We start from the raw sequence: 14830 nt of genomic DNA, 5'->3' as shown, positions 1-14830 counted from the left end.
AGTGAAATCATATAGTATCATTTAGCATAATATCCATGAAGTCCAGCCATGTTGTCACAAATTGCAAGATTTCCTTCATTTTTTATGGCTGAATTATATCCATCTATCTGTTGATGAACACTTAGGTTGTTTCCATATCTTGGCTATTGTAAATAATGCTGCAAAACATGGGGGTGCATGAACTTTTCGAATTACTGTTTTTTCTTTGGATAAAAACACAGAAGTGGAATTGTTGGATCATATGGTAATTCCATTTTTAAGTTTTTGAGGAACCTCCATACTTGTCTCCATACATGTCTTCTATCGTGGCTGCACCAATTTATATTCCCGCCAACAGTGTATGAGTGTTCCCTTTTCTCCACATTCTGGCCAACACTAGCTATTTGTTGTCTTTTTGATGATAACCATTCTAACAGGTGTGAAGTGATACATCATTGCAGATTTGACTTGCATCGCTCTGATGATTAGTGATGTGTGTGTCTTTTCATGTCCTCTTTGGAAAATTGTCTGTTCAGGCCCTCTGCCAATTTTTAGGTTGGATTGTTTGTTTTTGCTATTGAGTTATATGATTTTTCTCTATATTTTGTATATTAACCCTTTAGATATATGATTTGCAAATATTTTCTCCCATTTAGTAGGTTTCCTTGTCATTTTGTTGTTAATTTCCTTTTCTGTGCAGAAGGTTTTCCTTAATGTAGTCATACTTGTTTATCTTTGCTTTGGTTGCCATTGCTTTTGGTGTCAAATTACTTAATGTAATACAATGGGTCTTTTGTTTTAATTTGAACATATTTTGTGTCTTAAAAAAACATTCCCTCCCTCTAAATCATTTATATTTTATAATAGAATTTTGAAAGTTTTTGTTTGATATTTAATGCCATTTGAAGTTGAATTTAGTATGTGAACTGAAAAGGGGATTGGTATTTATGTTTTTCTCTAAAAATAATCATTCTTACAGCTGCCAATTATTAAATAAATAATTCCATTTGTTTTCCCACAATCTAGTATGCCCCTTCTGTCACATATCTAATTTCCATATGTATTTGACATATTTTTACTCTATTTATTTTGCCAATTTGTCTATCCTCACACAAGTGTCACACTTTTTAAATTACTATAAGTTCAGAATAAACCATATTTTTAGAGTAAGTCTCAACTCTTCCTCTTCCTCTTTCTTTTTCAGCAGGATAGCTGTTCATAGACCTTTACTTTTCCATACACTTTAAAGAATCAGCTTGTCAACTTTCATAGAAAATTTTAAAAACTCATTGGGGGGACTTCCCTGGTGGTCCAGTAGGTAAGACTCTGCACTCCCAAGGCAGGGGGCTTGGGTTTGATCCCTGGTCGGGGAACTAGATCCCACATGCATGCCACAACTAAGAGTTCACATTGCTGCAACTATGAGCCTGCATGCCATAACTAAAGATCCTGCATATTGCAACTAAGACCCAGCACAGCCAAAATAAATAATTTAAAAAATAAATATTAAAAAAAAACCTCATTGGGATTTTAATTGGAGTTGTTTTGAAAAGTTGAGTTGATTTAGATCAATTTGGAGGAATTTTAAATCTTTACATTTTTAAGACTTTCTATATTTTTCCTTGGCTACTTTTAAGAAACAACATCTCAGCCAGGTGTGCCTATACCAAGATCATGAAGATATACTTGGTCTTTCAGAAGTTCTATAGGTTTAACATTTATATTGAGGCCTGATGTATCTGAATTTAACTTTTATGTATGATATGAGGCAGGAGTCAATTATTTTTTCCTTATGGATTTGCAATTGATCCAGTACAATACTTTTCTCCTTTAAGATTCATTTAGGGATTTGTGTAAGGACATGGGATGTACAGAGTTGCATTTCTAGTGGTGGATCTAACAACACTGGATAGTAAAGAGTGACAACTGTGAGAATCTGGAGGTTTCTAAACCAATTATCAAGATTTAAAAAATGTAGATAACAGGGTTCATGGCCTGAACCAGAATAGTGCCAATGGAAAAATAATTTTTATTTATCTATTTAAAAAATTTTTTAAACATCTTTATTGGAGTATAATTGCTTTACAATGGTGTCTTAGTTTCTGCTTTCTAACAAAGTGAATCGGCTATACATATATCCCCATATTTCCCCCCTCTTGCGTCTCCCGCCCATCCTCCCTATCCCACCCCTCTAGGTGGTCACAAAGCACCAAGCTGATCTCCCTGTACTATGCGGCTGCTTCCCACTAGCTATCTATTTTACATTTGGTAATGTTTATATGTCCACACCACTCTCTCACTTCATCCCAGCTTACCATGTCCTCAAGTATATTCTCTAGGTGTACGTCTTTATTTCTGTCCTGCCCCTAGGTTCCACATGACCATTTTTTTTCTTAAGATTCCATATATATGTGTTAGCATATGGTATTTGTTTTTCTCCTTCTAACGTACTTCACTCTGTATGACAGACTCTAGGTCCATCCACCTCACTACAAATAACTCACTCTCGTTTCTTTTAATGGCTGAGTAATATTCCATTGTATATATGTGCTACATCTTCTTTATCCATCCATCTGTTGATGGACACTTAGGTTGCTTCTACGTCCTGGCTATTGTAAATAGAACTGCAATGAACATTGTGGTACATGTGTCCTTTTGAATTATGGTTTTCTCAGGGTATATGCCCAGTAGTGATTGCTGGGTTGTATGGTAGTTCTATTTGTAGTTTTTTAAGGAACCTCCATACTGTTCTCCATAGTGGCTGTATCAATTTACTTTCCCACCAACAGTGCAAGAGGGTTCCCTTTTCTCCACACCCTCTCCAGAGTTTATTGTTTGTATATTTTCTGAGGATGCCATTCTGACTTGTGTGAGGTGATACCTCATTGCAGTTATGATTTGCATTTCTCTAGTGATTAATGATGCTGAGCATTCTTTCATGTGTTTGTTGGAAATCTGTATATCTTCTTTGGAGAAATGTCTGTTTAGGGCTTCTGCACATTTTTGGATTGGGTTGTTTGTTTTTTTGATATTGAGCTGCATGTGCTGCTTGTATATTTTGGAGATTAATCCTTTGTCAGTTGCTTCATTTGCAAATATTTTCTCCCATTCTGAGGTGTGTCTTTTTGTCCTCTTTATGTTTTCCTTTTCTGTGCAAAAGCTTTTAAGTTTCATTAGACCCCATTTGTTTACTTTTGTTTTTATTTCCATTTCTCTAGGAGGTGGGTCAAAAAAGATCTTGCTGTGACTTATGTCATAAAGTGTTCTGCCTATGTTTTCCTCTAAGAGTTTTATAGTGTCTGGTGTTACATGTAGGTCTTTAATTCATTTTCAGTTTATTTTTGTGTATGGTGTTAGGGAGTGTTCTAATTTCATTCTTTTACATGTAGCTGTCCAGTTTTCCCAGCACCACCTATTGAAGAGGGTGTCTTTTCTCCATTGTATATTCTTGCATCCTTTATCAAAAATAAGGTGACCATATGTGCATGGGTTTATCTCTGGGCTTTCTATCCTGTTCCATTGATCTATATTTCTGTTTTTGTGCCAGTACCATACTGTCTTGATTACTGTAGATTGCTTTGGCTATTCGGGGTCTTTTGTGTTTTCACACAAATTGTGAAATTTTTTGTTCTAGTTCTGTGAAAAATGCCAGTGGTAGTCTGATAGGGATTGCACTTAATATGTAGATTGCTTGGTGTAGTATAGTCATTTTCACAATGTTGATTCTTCCAATCCAGGAACATGGCATATCTCTCCATCTGTTTATATCATCTTTAATTTCTTTCATCAGTGTCTTATAGTTTTCTGCATACAGGTCTTTTGTCTCCTTAGGAAGGTTTATTCCTAGTTATTTTGTTCTTTATGTTGCAGTGATAAATGGGATTGTTTCCTTAATTTCTGCTTCAGATTTTTCATCAGTAGTGTATAGGAAAGCAAGGGATTTCTGTGCATTAATTTTGTATCCTACTACTTCACCAAATTCATTGATTAGCTCTCACAGTTTTCTGGGAGCATATTTAGGATTCTCTATGTGTAATACCCTGTCGTCTGCAAATAGTGACAGCTTTACTTCTTCTTTTCCATTTCGGATTTCTTTTATTTCTTTTTTTCTCTGATTGCTGTGGCTAAGACTTCCAAAACTATGCTGTATAAGAGTGGTGAGGGTGGACAACCTTGTCTGTTCCTGTTCTTAGTGGAAATGATTTGTTTTTCACCATTGAGAATGCTGTTGGCTGTGGGTTTGTCATACATGGCCTTTATTATGTTGAAGTAAGTTCTCTCTATGCCTACTTTCTGGAGAATTTTTATCATAAATCGGTGTTGAATTTGTCAAAAGCTTTTTCATCTTTTGAGATGATCATATGGTTTTTGTCCTTCAGTTTCTTAATATGGTTTATCACATTGATTGATTTGTGTACATTGAAGAGTCCTTGCATCTCTGGTATAAACCCCACTTGATCATAGTGTATGATCCTTTTAATGTGCTGTTGGATTCTGTTTGCTAGTGTTTTGTTGAGAATTTTTCCATCTATGTTCATCAGTGATATTGGCCTGTAGTTTTCTTTTTTGTGACATCTTTGTCTGGTTTGGGTATCAGGGTGATGGTAGCCTCATATGATGAGTTTGGGGGTGTTCCTCCCTCTGCTATATTTTGGAAGAGTTTGAGAAGGATAGGTGTTAGCTCTCATCTTAATGTTTGATAGAATTCACCTGTTACGCCATCTGGTCCTGAGCTCTTGCTTGTTGGATGAATTTTAATCACAGTCTCAATTTCAGTGCTTGTGATTAGTCTGTTTATATTTTCTATTTCTTCCTGGTTCAGTCTTGGAACATTTGCTTTTCTAAGAATTTTTCCATTTTATTGGAATATAGTTACTTTAGTAATCTCTCATGATCATTTGTATTTCTGCAGTGTCAGTTGTTACGTCTCCTTTTTCATTTATAATTTTATTCCTTTGAGTCTTCTCTGTTTTTTTTCTTGATAAGTCTGGCTAATGGTTTGTCAGTTTTGTTTATCTTGTCACAGAACCAGGTTTTAGTTTTATTGATCTTTGGTATTGTTTCCTTCATTTCTTTTTCATTTATTTCTGATCTGATCTTTATGATTTCTTTCCTTCTGCTAACTTTGGGTTTTTTTGTTCTCCTTTGTCTATTTGCTTTAGGTGTAAGGTGTTTACTTGAGATGTTTTTTGTTTCTTGAGGTAGGATTGTATTGCTATTAACTCCCCTCTTAGAACTGCTTTTGCTGCAGCCCATAGGTTTTGGGTTGTTGTGTTTTCATTGTCTTTTGTTTCTAGGTATTTTTTGATTTTCTCTTTGATTTCGTCAGTGATCTCTGCATTATTTAGTAGTGTATTGTTTAGTCTCCATGTATTTGTAATTTTTACAGATGTTTTTGTGTTAATAATATCTAGTCTCATAGTGTTGTGGTCAGAAAAGATCCTTGATACGAATTCAATTTTCTTAAATCTACCAAGGGGTTAATTTTTGACCCAAGATATGATCTATCCTGGAGAATGTTCCATGAGCGCTTGAGAAGAAAGTGTATTGTGTTGCTTTCGAATGGAATGTCCTATAAATATCAACTAAATCAATCTTGTTTAATGTATCATTGAAAGGTTGTGTTTCCTTATTTATTTTCATTTGGATCATCTGTCCATTGGTGAAAGTGGGGTGTTAAATTCCCCTACTATGATTGCGTTACTCTCAATTTCTGCTTTTATGGCTGTTAGCATTTGCCTTATGTTTTGGGGTGCTCCTATGTTGGGTGCATAAATGTTTACCATTTTTATATCTTCTTCTTGTATCATTCCCTTGATCATTATGTAGTGTCCTTCTTTGGCTCCTTTCATAGTCTTTATTTTAAAGTCTATTTTGTCTGATATGACAAGCTGCTACTCCAGCTTTCTTTTGATTTCCATTTGCATGGAATATCTTTTTCCATCCCCTCATCTTCAGTCTGTTTGTGTCCCTAGGTCTGAAGTGGTCTCTTGTAGACAGCATATATACAGGTCTTGTTTTTGTATCCACTCAGGCAGTCTATATCTTTTGGTTGGAGCATTTAATCCATTTACATTTAAAGTAGTTATTGATATGTATGTTCCCATTACCATTTTCTTAATTGTTTTGGGTTTGTTAATGTAGGTCTTTTCCTCCTCTTGTGTTTCCTTCCTAGAAAATTTCCTTTAGCATTTTTTTAAAGCTGGTTTTGTGGTGCTGAATTTTCTTAGCTTTTGCTTCTCTGTAAAGATTTTAATTTCTCCATCAAATCTGAATGAGTTCCTGGGTAGAATAATCTTGGTTGTAGGTTTTTCCCTTTTATCACTTTAAATATTTCCTGCCACTCCCTTTTGGCTTGCAGGGTTTCTGCTGAAAGAGTATCTGTTAACCTTATGGGGATTCCTTGTATGTTATTTGTTGTATTCACCTTGCTACTTTTAATATTTGTTCTTTGTATTTAATTTTTAATAGTTTAATATGTGTCTTGGCATGTTTCTCCTTAGATTTACCCTGTGTGGGACTCTCTGCCCTTCCTGGACTTGATTGACTATTTCCTTTCACATATTAGAGAAGTTTTCAACTATAATCTCTTCAAATATTTTCTCAGTCCCTCTCTTTTTCTCTTCTTCTTCTGGGACCCCTATAATTCGAAAGCTGGGGCATTTAACATTGTCCAGGGGTCTCTGAGACTGTTCTCTATTCCTTTCATTCTTTATTCTGCTCTGCAGTAGTTATTTCCGCTATTTCATATTCCAGGTCACTTATCTGTTCTTCTGCCTCAGTTATTCTTCCATTGATCCCTTCTAGAGAATTTTTAATTTCATTTATTGTGTTGTTCAACTCTGTTTGTTTGCTCTTTAGTTCTTCTAGGTCCTTGTTAAACGTTTCTTCTATTTTCTGCATTCTATTTCCAACATTTTGGATCACCTTTACTATCATTATTCTGAATTCTTTTTCAGGTAGATTGCCTATTTCCTCTTCATTTGTTAGTTATGATGGGTTTTTGCCTTGCTCCTTCATCTGCTGTGTGTTTCTCTGTCTTCTCATTTTGCTGAACTTACTCTGTTTGGGGTCTCCTTTTCATAGGCTGCAGGTTCGTAGTTCCCGTTGGTTTTATCTCTGCTCCAGTGGCTAAGGTTGGTTTAGTGGGTTGTGTAGGCTTCCTGTTGGAGGGGGCTTGTGCCTGTGTTCTGGTGGATGAGGCTGCATCTTGCCTTTCTTGTGTGCAGAACTGCGTCCGGTGGTGTGTTTTAGTGTGTCTGTGACCTTATTATGATTTTAGGCAGTCTCTCTGCTAATGGTTGGCATTGTGTTCCTGTCTTGCTGTTTGGCATAGGGTGTCCAGCACTGTAGCTTGCTGGTCGTTGAGTGGAGCTGGGTCTTAGCGTTGAGATGGAGATCTCTGGGAGAGCTTTCCCTATTTGATATTACATGGAGCCGGGAGGTCTCTGTTGGACCAATGTCCTGAACTTGGCTGTCGCCCCTCAGAGGCACAGGCTTGACACCTGGCCAGAGCACCAAGACCCTGTCAGCCACATGGCCATGTATGTCGAGTGTTGCTTGCCTTTTGGGAAGTCTGAGGTCTTCTGTCAGTGTTCAGTAGGTGTTCTGTAGGAGTTGTTCCACATGTAGATGTATTTCTGTTGTATTTTGGGGGAGGATGGTGATCTTCACCTCTTACTCCTCTGCCATCTTGAAGGTCTCTCCCGAAAACTAATTTTTAAATGAGATATTATTAGCAGGATTCTATACTTCTTCTTTTCCCATCTTTGCTCTTTTTTCATCAGGTCAAGGTAAATTCAGTATCAGAAGACAGTTCCTTCTTCTTAGCAAATTGATCTGCAGATAATGCTATCTTATGGCACTTGAAAATATTTACCCCATTCATGGGTTTTAGGTATTAATGATGAGAATTATGTTGGTGATAAAACTAGTGCCTACTATTTGCATAGTGGTTTACATGTTATAAAAATGACATATACTTTAACTAATTGGTAGTTCAGGCAGATACAACTGATCTCAATTTAGGGAAGAGTAAAGGTAATAAAGTTTATACATCTTTCATCTTGGTGATTTATCTAAAGAGGCAAAAAATCCAATTAGCTGTCTTTTTTATTTTTAAAGTGTTATACTGAAAAGCATCAAGTTGCTTATGCTTGTAATTTGAGGCCCAAAGATCTAGATTTGAAGCCCAGTCTCACCATCTACTTTGTGACCTTGGGCTTTCACTTAATCTTTCTTAACCACAATCACCATCTCTGTAAAATTGGAGTGATACAACCCACATGACTTTGGTAAGAATTAAGAAACAGCAAATGTGAAAATATTTTAAAATTCTATAAATATAAGCTTTTACATTTCATGATATGTAGAGAATAAAATCCAGACTTACCATTTGATCAAAGCTGTGCTCTGCAGTTAAAAAAAAAAAATCTCCCCAATTCTTAACTCTAGCTTTTAATTACTGCTTCTGGTTAAGGTACCGCTATAGCTTTCAGTATGCTTTTTCCTTGTTATTCACTAATTTAAGGTGGTTAGATTCATGTGTTGTTGCAGGCACCATTTACATAGAGTAGTGTGATCAATGCCTCTAGGAGTTGTGCAGTTTGGTGGCCTGTTTGTATCTTGTGTTCTCAGTATAATTCTTCTCTATTAGTTCCTTTACATCCTGGTTTAAGTTCCTGTCACTGACTCAAGTCTACCTTCTCATTTAAGGTACAATTTTCAGTCATATATGTCCTGGAAATTATAAAAAGCAAACAAACACCACCTCCCCTCAAACCTTGCTCATGAAATGCATACAAGCTAAACAATTAGACTCGCTAAGTGCATTCACAGTTGGGGTTGATTCTGTCCACATAATTTATACTTGTATGTAGAATTTTGGATGATTTTATTTTTCATTTGAAGGAAAAATGAGGTTAAAAAAACATGAAAACTGTTTGGCAAGTGTCCTATTGTGGTTACAGTTCACATTTTTTGTTTTATTTTCTGTAGACATTAATGGATATATCTTCCCTTCATTCTGTATTATTTTATGAAAGTGGATAGATTTGAAACTGTTCAAATCTAACATAAAAATTAATTTAAAAAATAGCATAAATAATGGCTTATTCATGAACTGGATGTCCTCAAATTCTTTCAGATACACTGGTAGTGACAGCACAAAATGATCTAGTATACTGTCAAGATAATAACTCCTGCTTTTTAAGATAAAACACGGTAACTTTTGATTGTACTTTGTATCTCACATATATTTTTATTATATAGTTTTCATTTGTATAGATTGTATAAACTGCCTTTACAGATTATAACCTAATATTATATGCCTTCCGCTTTGCAGAATGGAAATCAGTTTGAGATGTGGTCTTATGAAGAATATCTTTGTGTTAAAAAAAAGGAATAAAAACCTCTAAAAAATGAATAAAGGGCTTCCCTGGTGGTGCAGTGGTTGAGAGTCCACCTGCCGATGCAGGGGACACAGGCTTGTGCCCCAGTCCGGGAAGATCCCACATGCTGCGGAGCAGCTGGGCCCGTGAGCCATGGCTGCTGAGCCTGCGCATCTGGAGCTTGTGCTCCGCAACGTGAGAGGCCACAACAGTGAGAGGCCTGCATACCACAAAAGAAAAAAAAAAAAGAATAAAGAAGACAATTCCAACAGAAGAATGAGAAAAGTCTTAAGCAATAAAATTCAAATTTCCAATCAAAATATATGAAAAATGTTTAATACCACTGGATAAAAAATAAATAAAATTAAAACACTGATGAAATATCATTTTTGTTGTGTTTAAATTGGCAAAGATTCAAATAATAATAGTGCCAAGTACTGACTAGGGTAACTGGAAACGCTCATATATTGTTAGTGCAAATATAAATATAAACACTTCCTGGGGAGACATTTAGAAATACTAACAAAAAGTCTTTAAGAGTTGCCATTTGACTAATATTTTTAAGAAGCAACTTAAAAAACTAATCTAAACAGCTTAGATTTCATGTTGGCTCCTCAAACATTTTGGATGTAGGAACTTAAGCAAGGCCAGACAAGTCAGATCATTGACTTCTCATTATCCTGCATTCTAAACAGAGGCATAGACTTATTTATTTGCTTCTTCTTAGGAGTTGTATTTTTTTTAAACAGTGACTCTAGGTACAGAGCATCTGTTTTATCAATGATTATGATTTCCTTTGATTCACTGCTGTGTTGATTGCTTAAAACTAGTTGCTGTATGTATAATCCTTATGAAAATATTTTTGAAAATCTGAGGTAAAACAGAACCAAACAAAATAACTGGTATTCCCAACTACTGATCACCTGCTAAGTTATTTATAGGGAGTTTTTGCAGATGAAAAAAATGTAGCTAAGATGTGTAAATGGCATTTACCTCTCTTAACACTTGACTAATGATTGTTTCATTATACCTTAATGGAAATAATCCAGGACCTTAAGTTTATAATTTTGTTAAAATAATGATATGTATTAAGTGAGGTTTTTAAAGTATATTCAGTTGCTCTAGTTACTGAATTATTGATAAATGAATTACTCTGCTCTCTAATGAGTGCCAAAAATAATGACTATTAAAGAAAGACTTAGCAACATAAATATCTCAAAATTAAATCTGAAAAAGATGTTTTCTTCAAAGGCAAGAAAAAATAATTTATAATCACTTTATTTTTCAAAATACATATGAAACAGTAAAATTATATTTCAAGTGCTTTCCCTTTTTCTTTTACAAAAGTAATCTCATAAACTGTACACTTCACAACAGCTTTGAGGTTTCATTGTTTCATAATTCATCTGAACCTAACAAATATGTTCACACATTTTAAAGAAGACGTTGTAAAAATACTGAAATGTGTAACATCTTTTAAAGGTGGTTGCAAAACATTTGTTCTAAGTAATACAATTATATGCTGTCAAATTTCACAAATGGCTGGTTACCGTGTACAAAAGCCAGAAACATGAACTTCAAAAGATTAAAAAAATTTTGTTCTATAATACAGAAGTCAAATATTTTGATTTGAACAAAGGCTACATATTATATCACAAACTTCAGTTAAAAAGCCACCTTATGAACAATGACTGAAGGATACAAAAAAACAAATATGCTGGATCCAAATTATTCAATGTCATGTATGAAATGAAGAATTTTCATGTATTCTGCCAGTTTAGAATAACTGGCAAATATTTTGGAATATTCATTAGTGGAATCACCATATTTACAGTGTGAGATATTTCTATTTGACTTCTTCATTCTTCATTCTTCAATGAGGATCTCACTTCATGTGTTCCATAATTTATCTATATTTTGCAGATGCACTCAATAATTTATCTCAATTGGAAGGGTCAATAAAAAGTTAATGACATAAACTTGAGTTGGACTTTTTGTTTATAAAAAAGTATAAATGCAAATATTTTGTATATATAATTGAAATCCACCATCCTGTACAGTAAATAGGGATCCTGTGCATAGCAGACACAAATCACAACAAAATTTCTGAAGAAAATGATCTATTTTTACCCTTTTATGACAAAATCAGGCATAGTTTGCTCTTTGGAGAGGGTATTCATGACCCAGTTGAGCTTCAAAGAAATCATCGTCAGTTTGAGATTAAAACATTTCCATATAAATACTATTTGCAGCTTTAGATCCATTAATGGCAAGTCATTTCCAGTGTTTCAGAAGAGATAAAAATAGGACTATTGTAATCAATTCTCCTTATAGAAGTGTATTTAAATCATTTCAAGCATGAAGAAACCTATCTTTTCTCATATATATCTTCTACTTATTTTTTCAATCACCATTTCTAATATCCAAAATGTTTGCATTCAATAATCTTTAAGTCCCACCTCAGTCCTTAATTTACTGCTTTCTTTTTAAGGTCTCTACAGCATGATATTATCATGCTATTAAGTCAAGCCCTGGTTACCGATCTTCATAATGAACAGGGTGGAAATAAAAACAATTTCTTGCTTTGATGAGAAAACCTTTGAACTGAATACTAATTAATTGCCACTGTTCAAATGCACATCCTTTTGGTTAACTGTAATTGCCAGATTACAGGTATTACCAATGCATCTTTAACTAAATTTCTGTTCACTTTAATATAAGATTGAACAAATACAGGAAGTCTTTTAATGAAATAGAAAATTCTTACCTTAAAGAGTATCACTGAATAACATATTGGAAACATTTAGTTTAATTAACTCTCTTTCCCATATAAAATAAAAACTCACTAGTTTCTTTTAAATAATGGGTCTTAGTAGGTTCAGATGAATCACATCCTGAGCCATATCATTGAGTAACTATTAAAATGCTATGTCATGGGTTTTTTGAACAGTGTTAGAGAATTTACTTTCTCCTAAAAGTTAAAATACAAAGCTGGTTTTTTATTTTGCATTCAATATCTTTATTTCCATATGCTTTAACATCTGCATTTAACTGCCATTTAGTTATATAGATTCTTAATTTAAATTATTTTACTTTCCATGCTTTTGTATCATTTCTTTTTGGCAGCCTACAAACTAGAAAAGTTTAAATCAATTAAAGTACATCAGAACAACCAGAGCTGCTTCAAGAACAGATTTAGTTGGAAGATGAATAATTTTCTTAAATCCTCATCACCTCTAGTTTTCTTTCTTTCATTTTTTAAAATTATCAGGTAATTAAATTACTTGGTCATAATTGCAACTAAAGTGGCAAAAAAATCATATGGAAATCCATTCCATGAAAATATATCTGAGACGATATCGAATATTGTTTTTAAAGAGGTAAAGAAATAACAATGTTTTCAATGTTAAGATTTTGTGTCCCTTTATTTGCAATAGTCTCTGGCTCTTCTGATAACTCATTCTGAAATGAGTTATATTTTGTTTCATGGATAGTAAAAGTTGAGAAAGAAGTGAAAGTTTGGATTTTTCATTTTTGAAGCAATTAATCATTAAATTAAAGCCTTAAGAGGCTGATAGTTTTTATTGCATTTGCAATTTTAAAATAACAGACATTACAGAAGAATAAAGACAGGTGTCAATTAAATATCACAACCAAGTAGGTTCAAATATATTTTGCTTTTATCTAATACCTGAGTCAGTAGCAATCAGTTGTGAGCTCCCTCCAGTAACTAGAACATGCAATCACTCCCAAAAACTGCATAAGAAAGTGGGTGCTTGGTTCTGTGTTCCCATCTCTTGTTCCCTGGCACTAGTCCTGATGATATTTTTTACTGAACTATGAATGTATTAACATCCTAAGTTTTATATGTAAAATAAAGTACTAGAAACAGAGTTGACCTGACAAAAAAATTAAAATTGTCCATAAAAGTATTAAGAAACCAGGGTAAAAAAAGCATCAGCTGTTCAGATTTTTGTGAGAAGATTATATACTCCACAAACATTAACATTTTTTCAGACTCAATTTCCTCATTCACCTGATTACTTAGTGAATCAGGTAAAATAAATAAAGAAACAAAACCAAAAAGAACATCAGTGTTGTTATGCTAATTAGTCAACACTTGTTCCTTTTTCTTAGATTTATGTTTGGCAAGTCCCTGAATAAGTCCCTGGAATTAGGTATTCATTATATACCTAAATTGTAACTTCATAATGTGTCAGTGCTGTCATTAAAATGTGGTGTTCCACACAAATTAGTGGAGGATATCTGTAACATCAAACCTTATTTTAAATACTGAAATGAAAAACATTCCATCTTCAACCACAGGTAGAAAGAGGATAAGTTATGTTTGTATGGATGCACGACTGTGCAGAGTGATGGTGTATTGTATTGAAAATGGTAGAATTACATTTTTATAATATGAACTACCATTTTAAATGATGCATGAAATCTGAGTTACTAATTTTCTCTCCTTAATCTCTCAAAGATTAACAAATGCTCAGTCATGGTGAGTTTATTCTAATCCCTAGGAAACATTAAAAAAAATTACCTTAAACATTTAATCTACAATAGCCATATTAACGTCTCCTTTTTGGCTGATTGTTTGCATTTTTCATCATAAACATTGACTTTATCTCCATAGGAGGCAAAGAAAAGCATGAATATAAAGCCCTTAAAATATATTTTCAGGTAAAAATAATTATTATACTAAGGAAATAGAGTTGCTAATTAATTGTAAGTTGCAGCAATACCTATAAACAATTGTCTCCAAATATGTTATTTCATTGAATCTTCCCATTTGACAATTTTATTTTCCAGTAAAACAAAGACTTACAAAATGGAAGTGTCATCCTCATTCTGTCTATAGCAAGTGGTTCTTTTAGGCTTGATAAGGTAACCAGGTATGTCCAACAGGTTTCTTTAGTTATTTTAAATTAGAAAATGTTAACCAGGAATACTTGTTTTCATTAAGATGGCACAAGCATTTTTGAAAAATTTTAGGGAACTGCGTTTGACTTTAAAATGTTAATGTGTAAAATAGTTACATCTTAATTAATAGTAATACCATCATATGAGAGATGCCAACATACAAAATTTCAAGATTTTTGAAACTTTGTATTTTTTAATATTTAAAAATAAAGGATTTTACTAAAATCAAAACTTTGTAATTACTGATAAAATTTTCTCATTCTGATGAATATGTTTTTATAGCCTACCTGCAGATTTTCTTGCTTTTTAGTTTTTTTTTGGGGGGTGGGGTTTAACCTTCTCTCTTGGGATAAGCTTGAAATATGCACTATCCATGGTACACATCTCAAAAGTAAGGTTGGGGGTCATTCAATATAGATATATTCCAATAGGGCCCAGAAACAAGACAATAAAAAGTTGACATGATTTAAAGGAAAGTTCTGTCATGTAAAAACATTTGCATAGTTTTTACGACTAGTGACCTGATCCTTGAT

The sequence above is a fragment of the Tursiops truncatus genome, chromosome 11 (genome assembly GCF_011762595.2).
Source record: "Tursiops truncatus isolate mTurTru1 chromosome 11, mTurTru1.mat.Y, whole genome shotgun sequence".
Lineage (NCBI taxonomy): Eukaryota > Metazoa > Chordata > Mammalia > Artiodactyla > Delphinidae > Tursiops > Tursiops truncatus.
The sequence above is the reverse complement of the archived record's forward strand: the minus strand, read 5'-3'. Positions refer to the sequence as shown.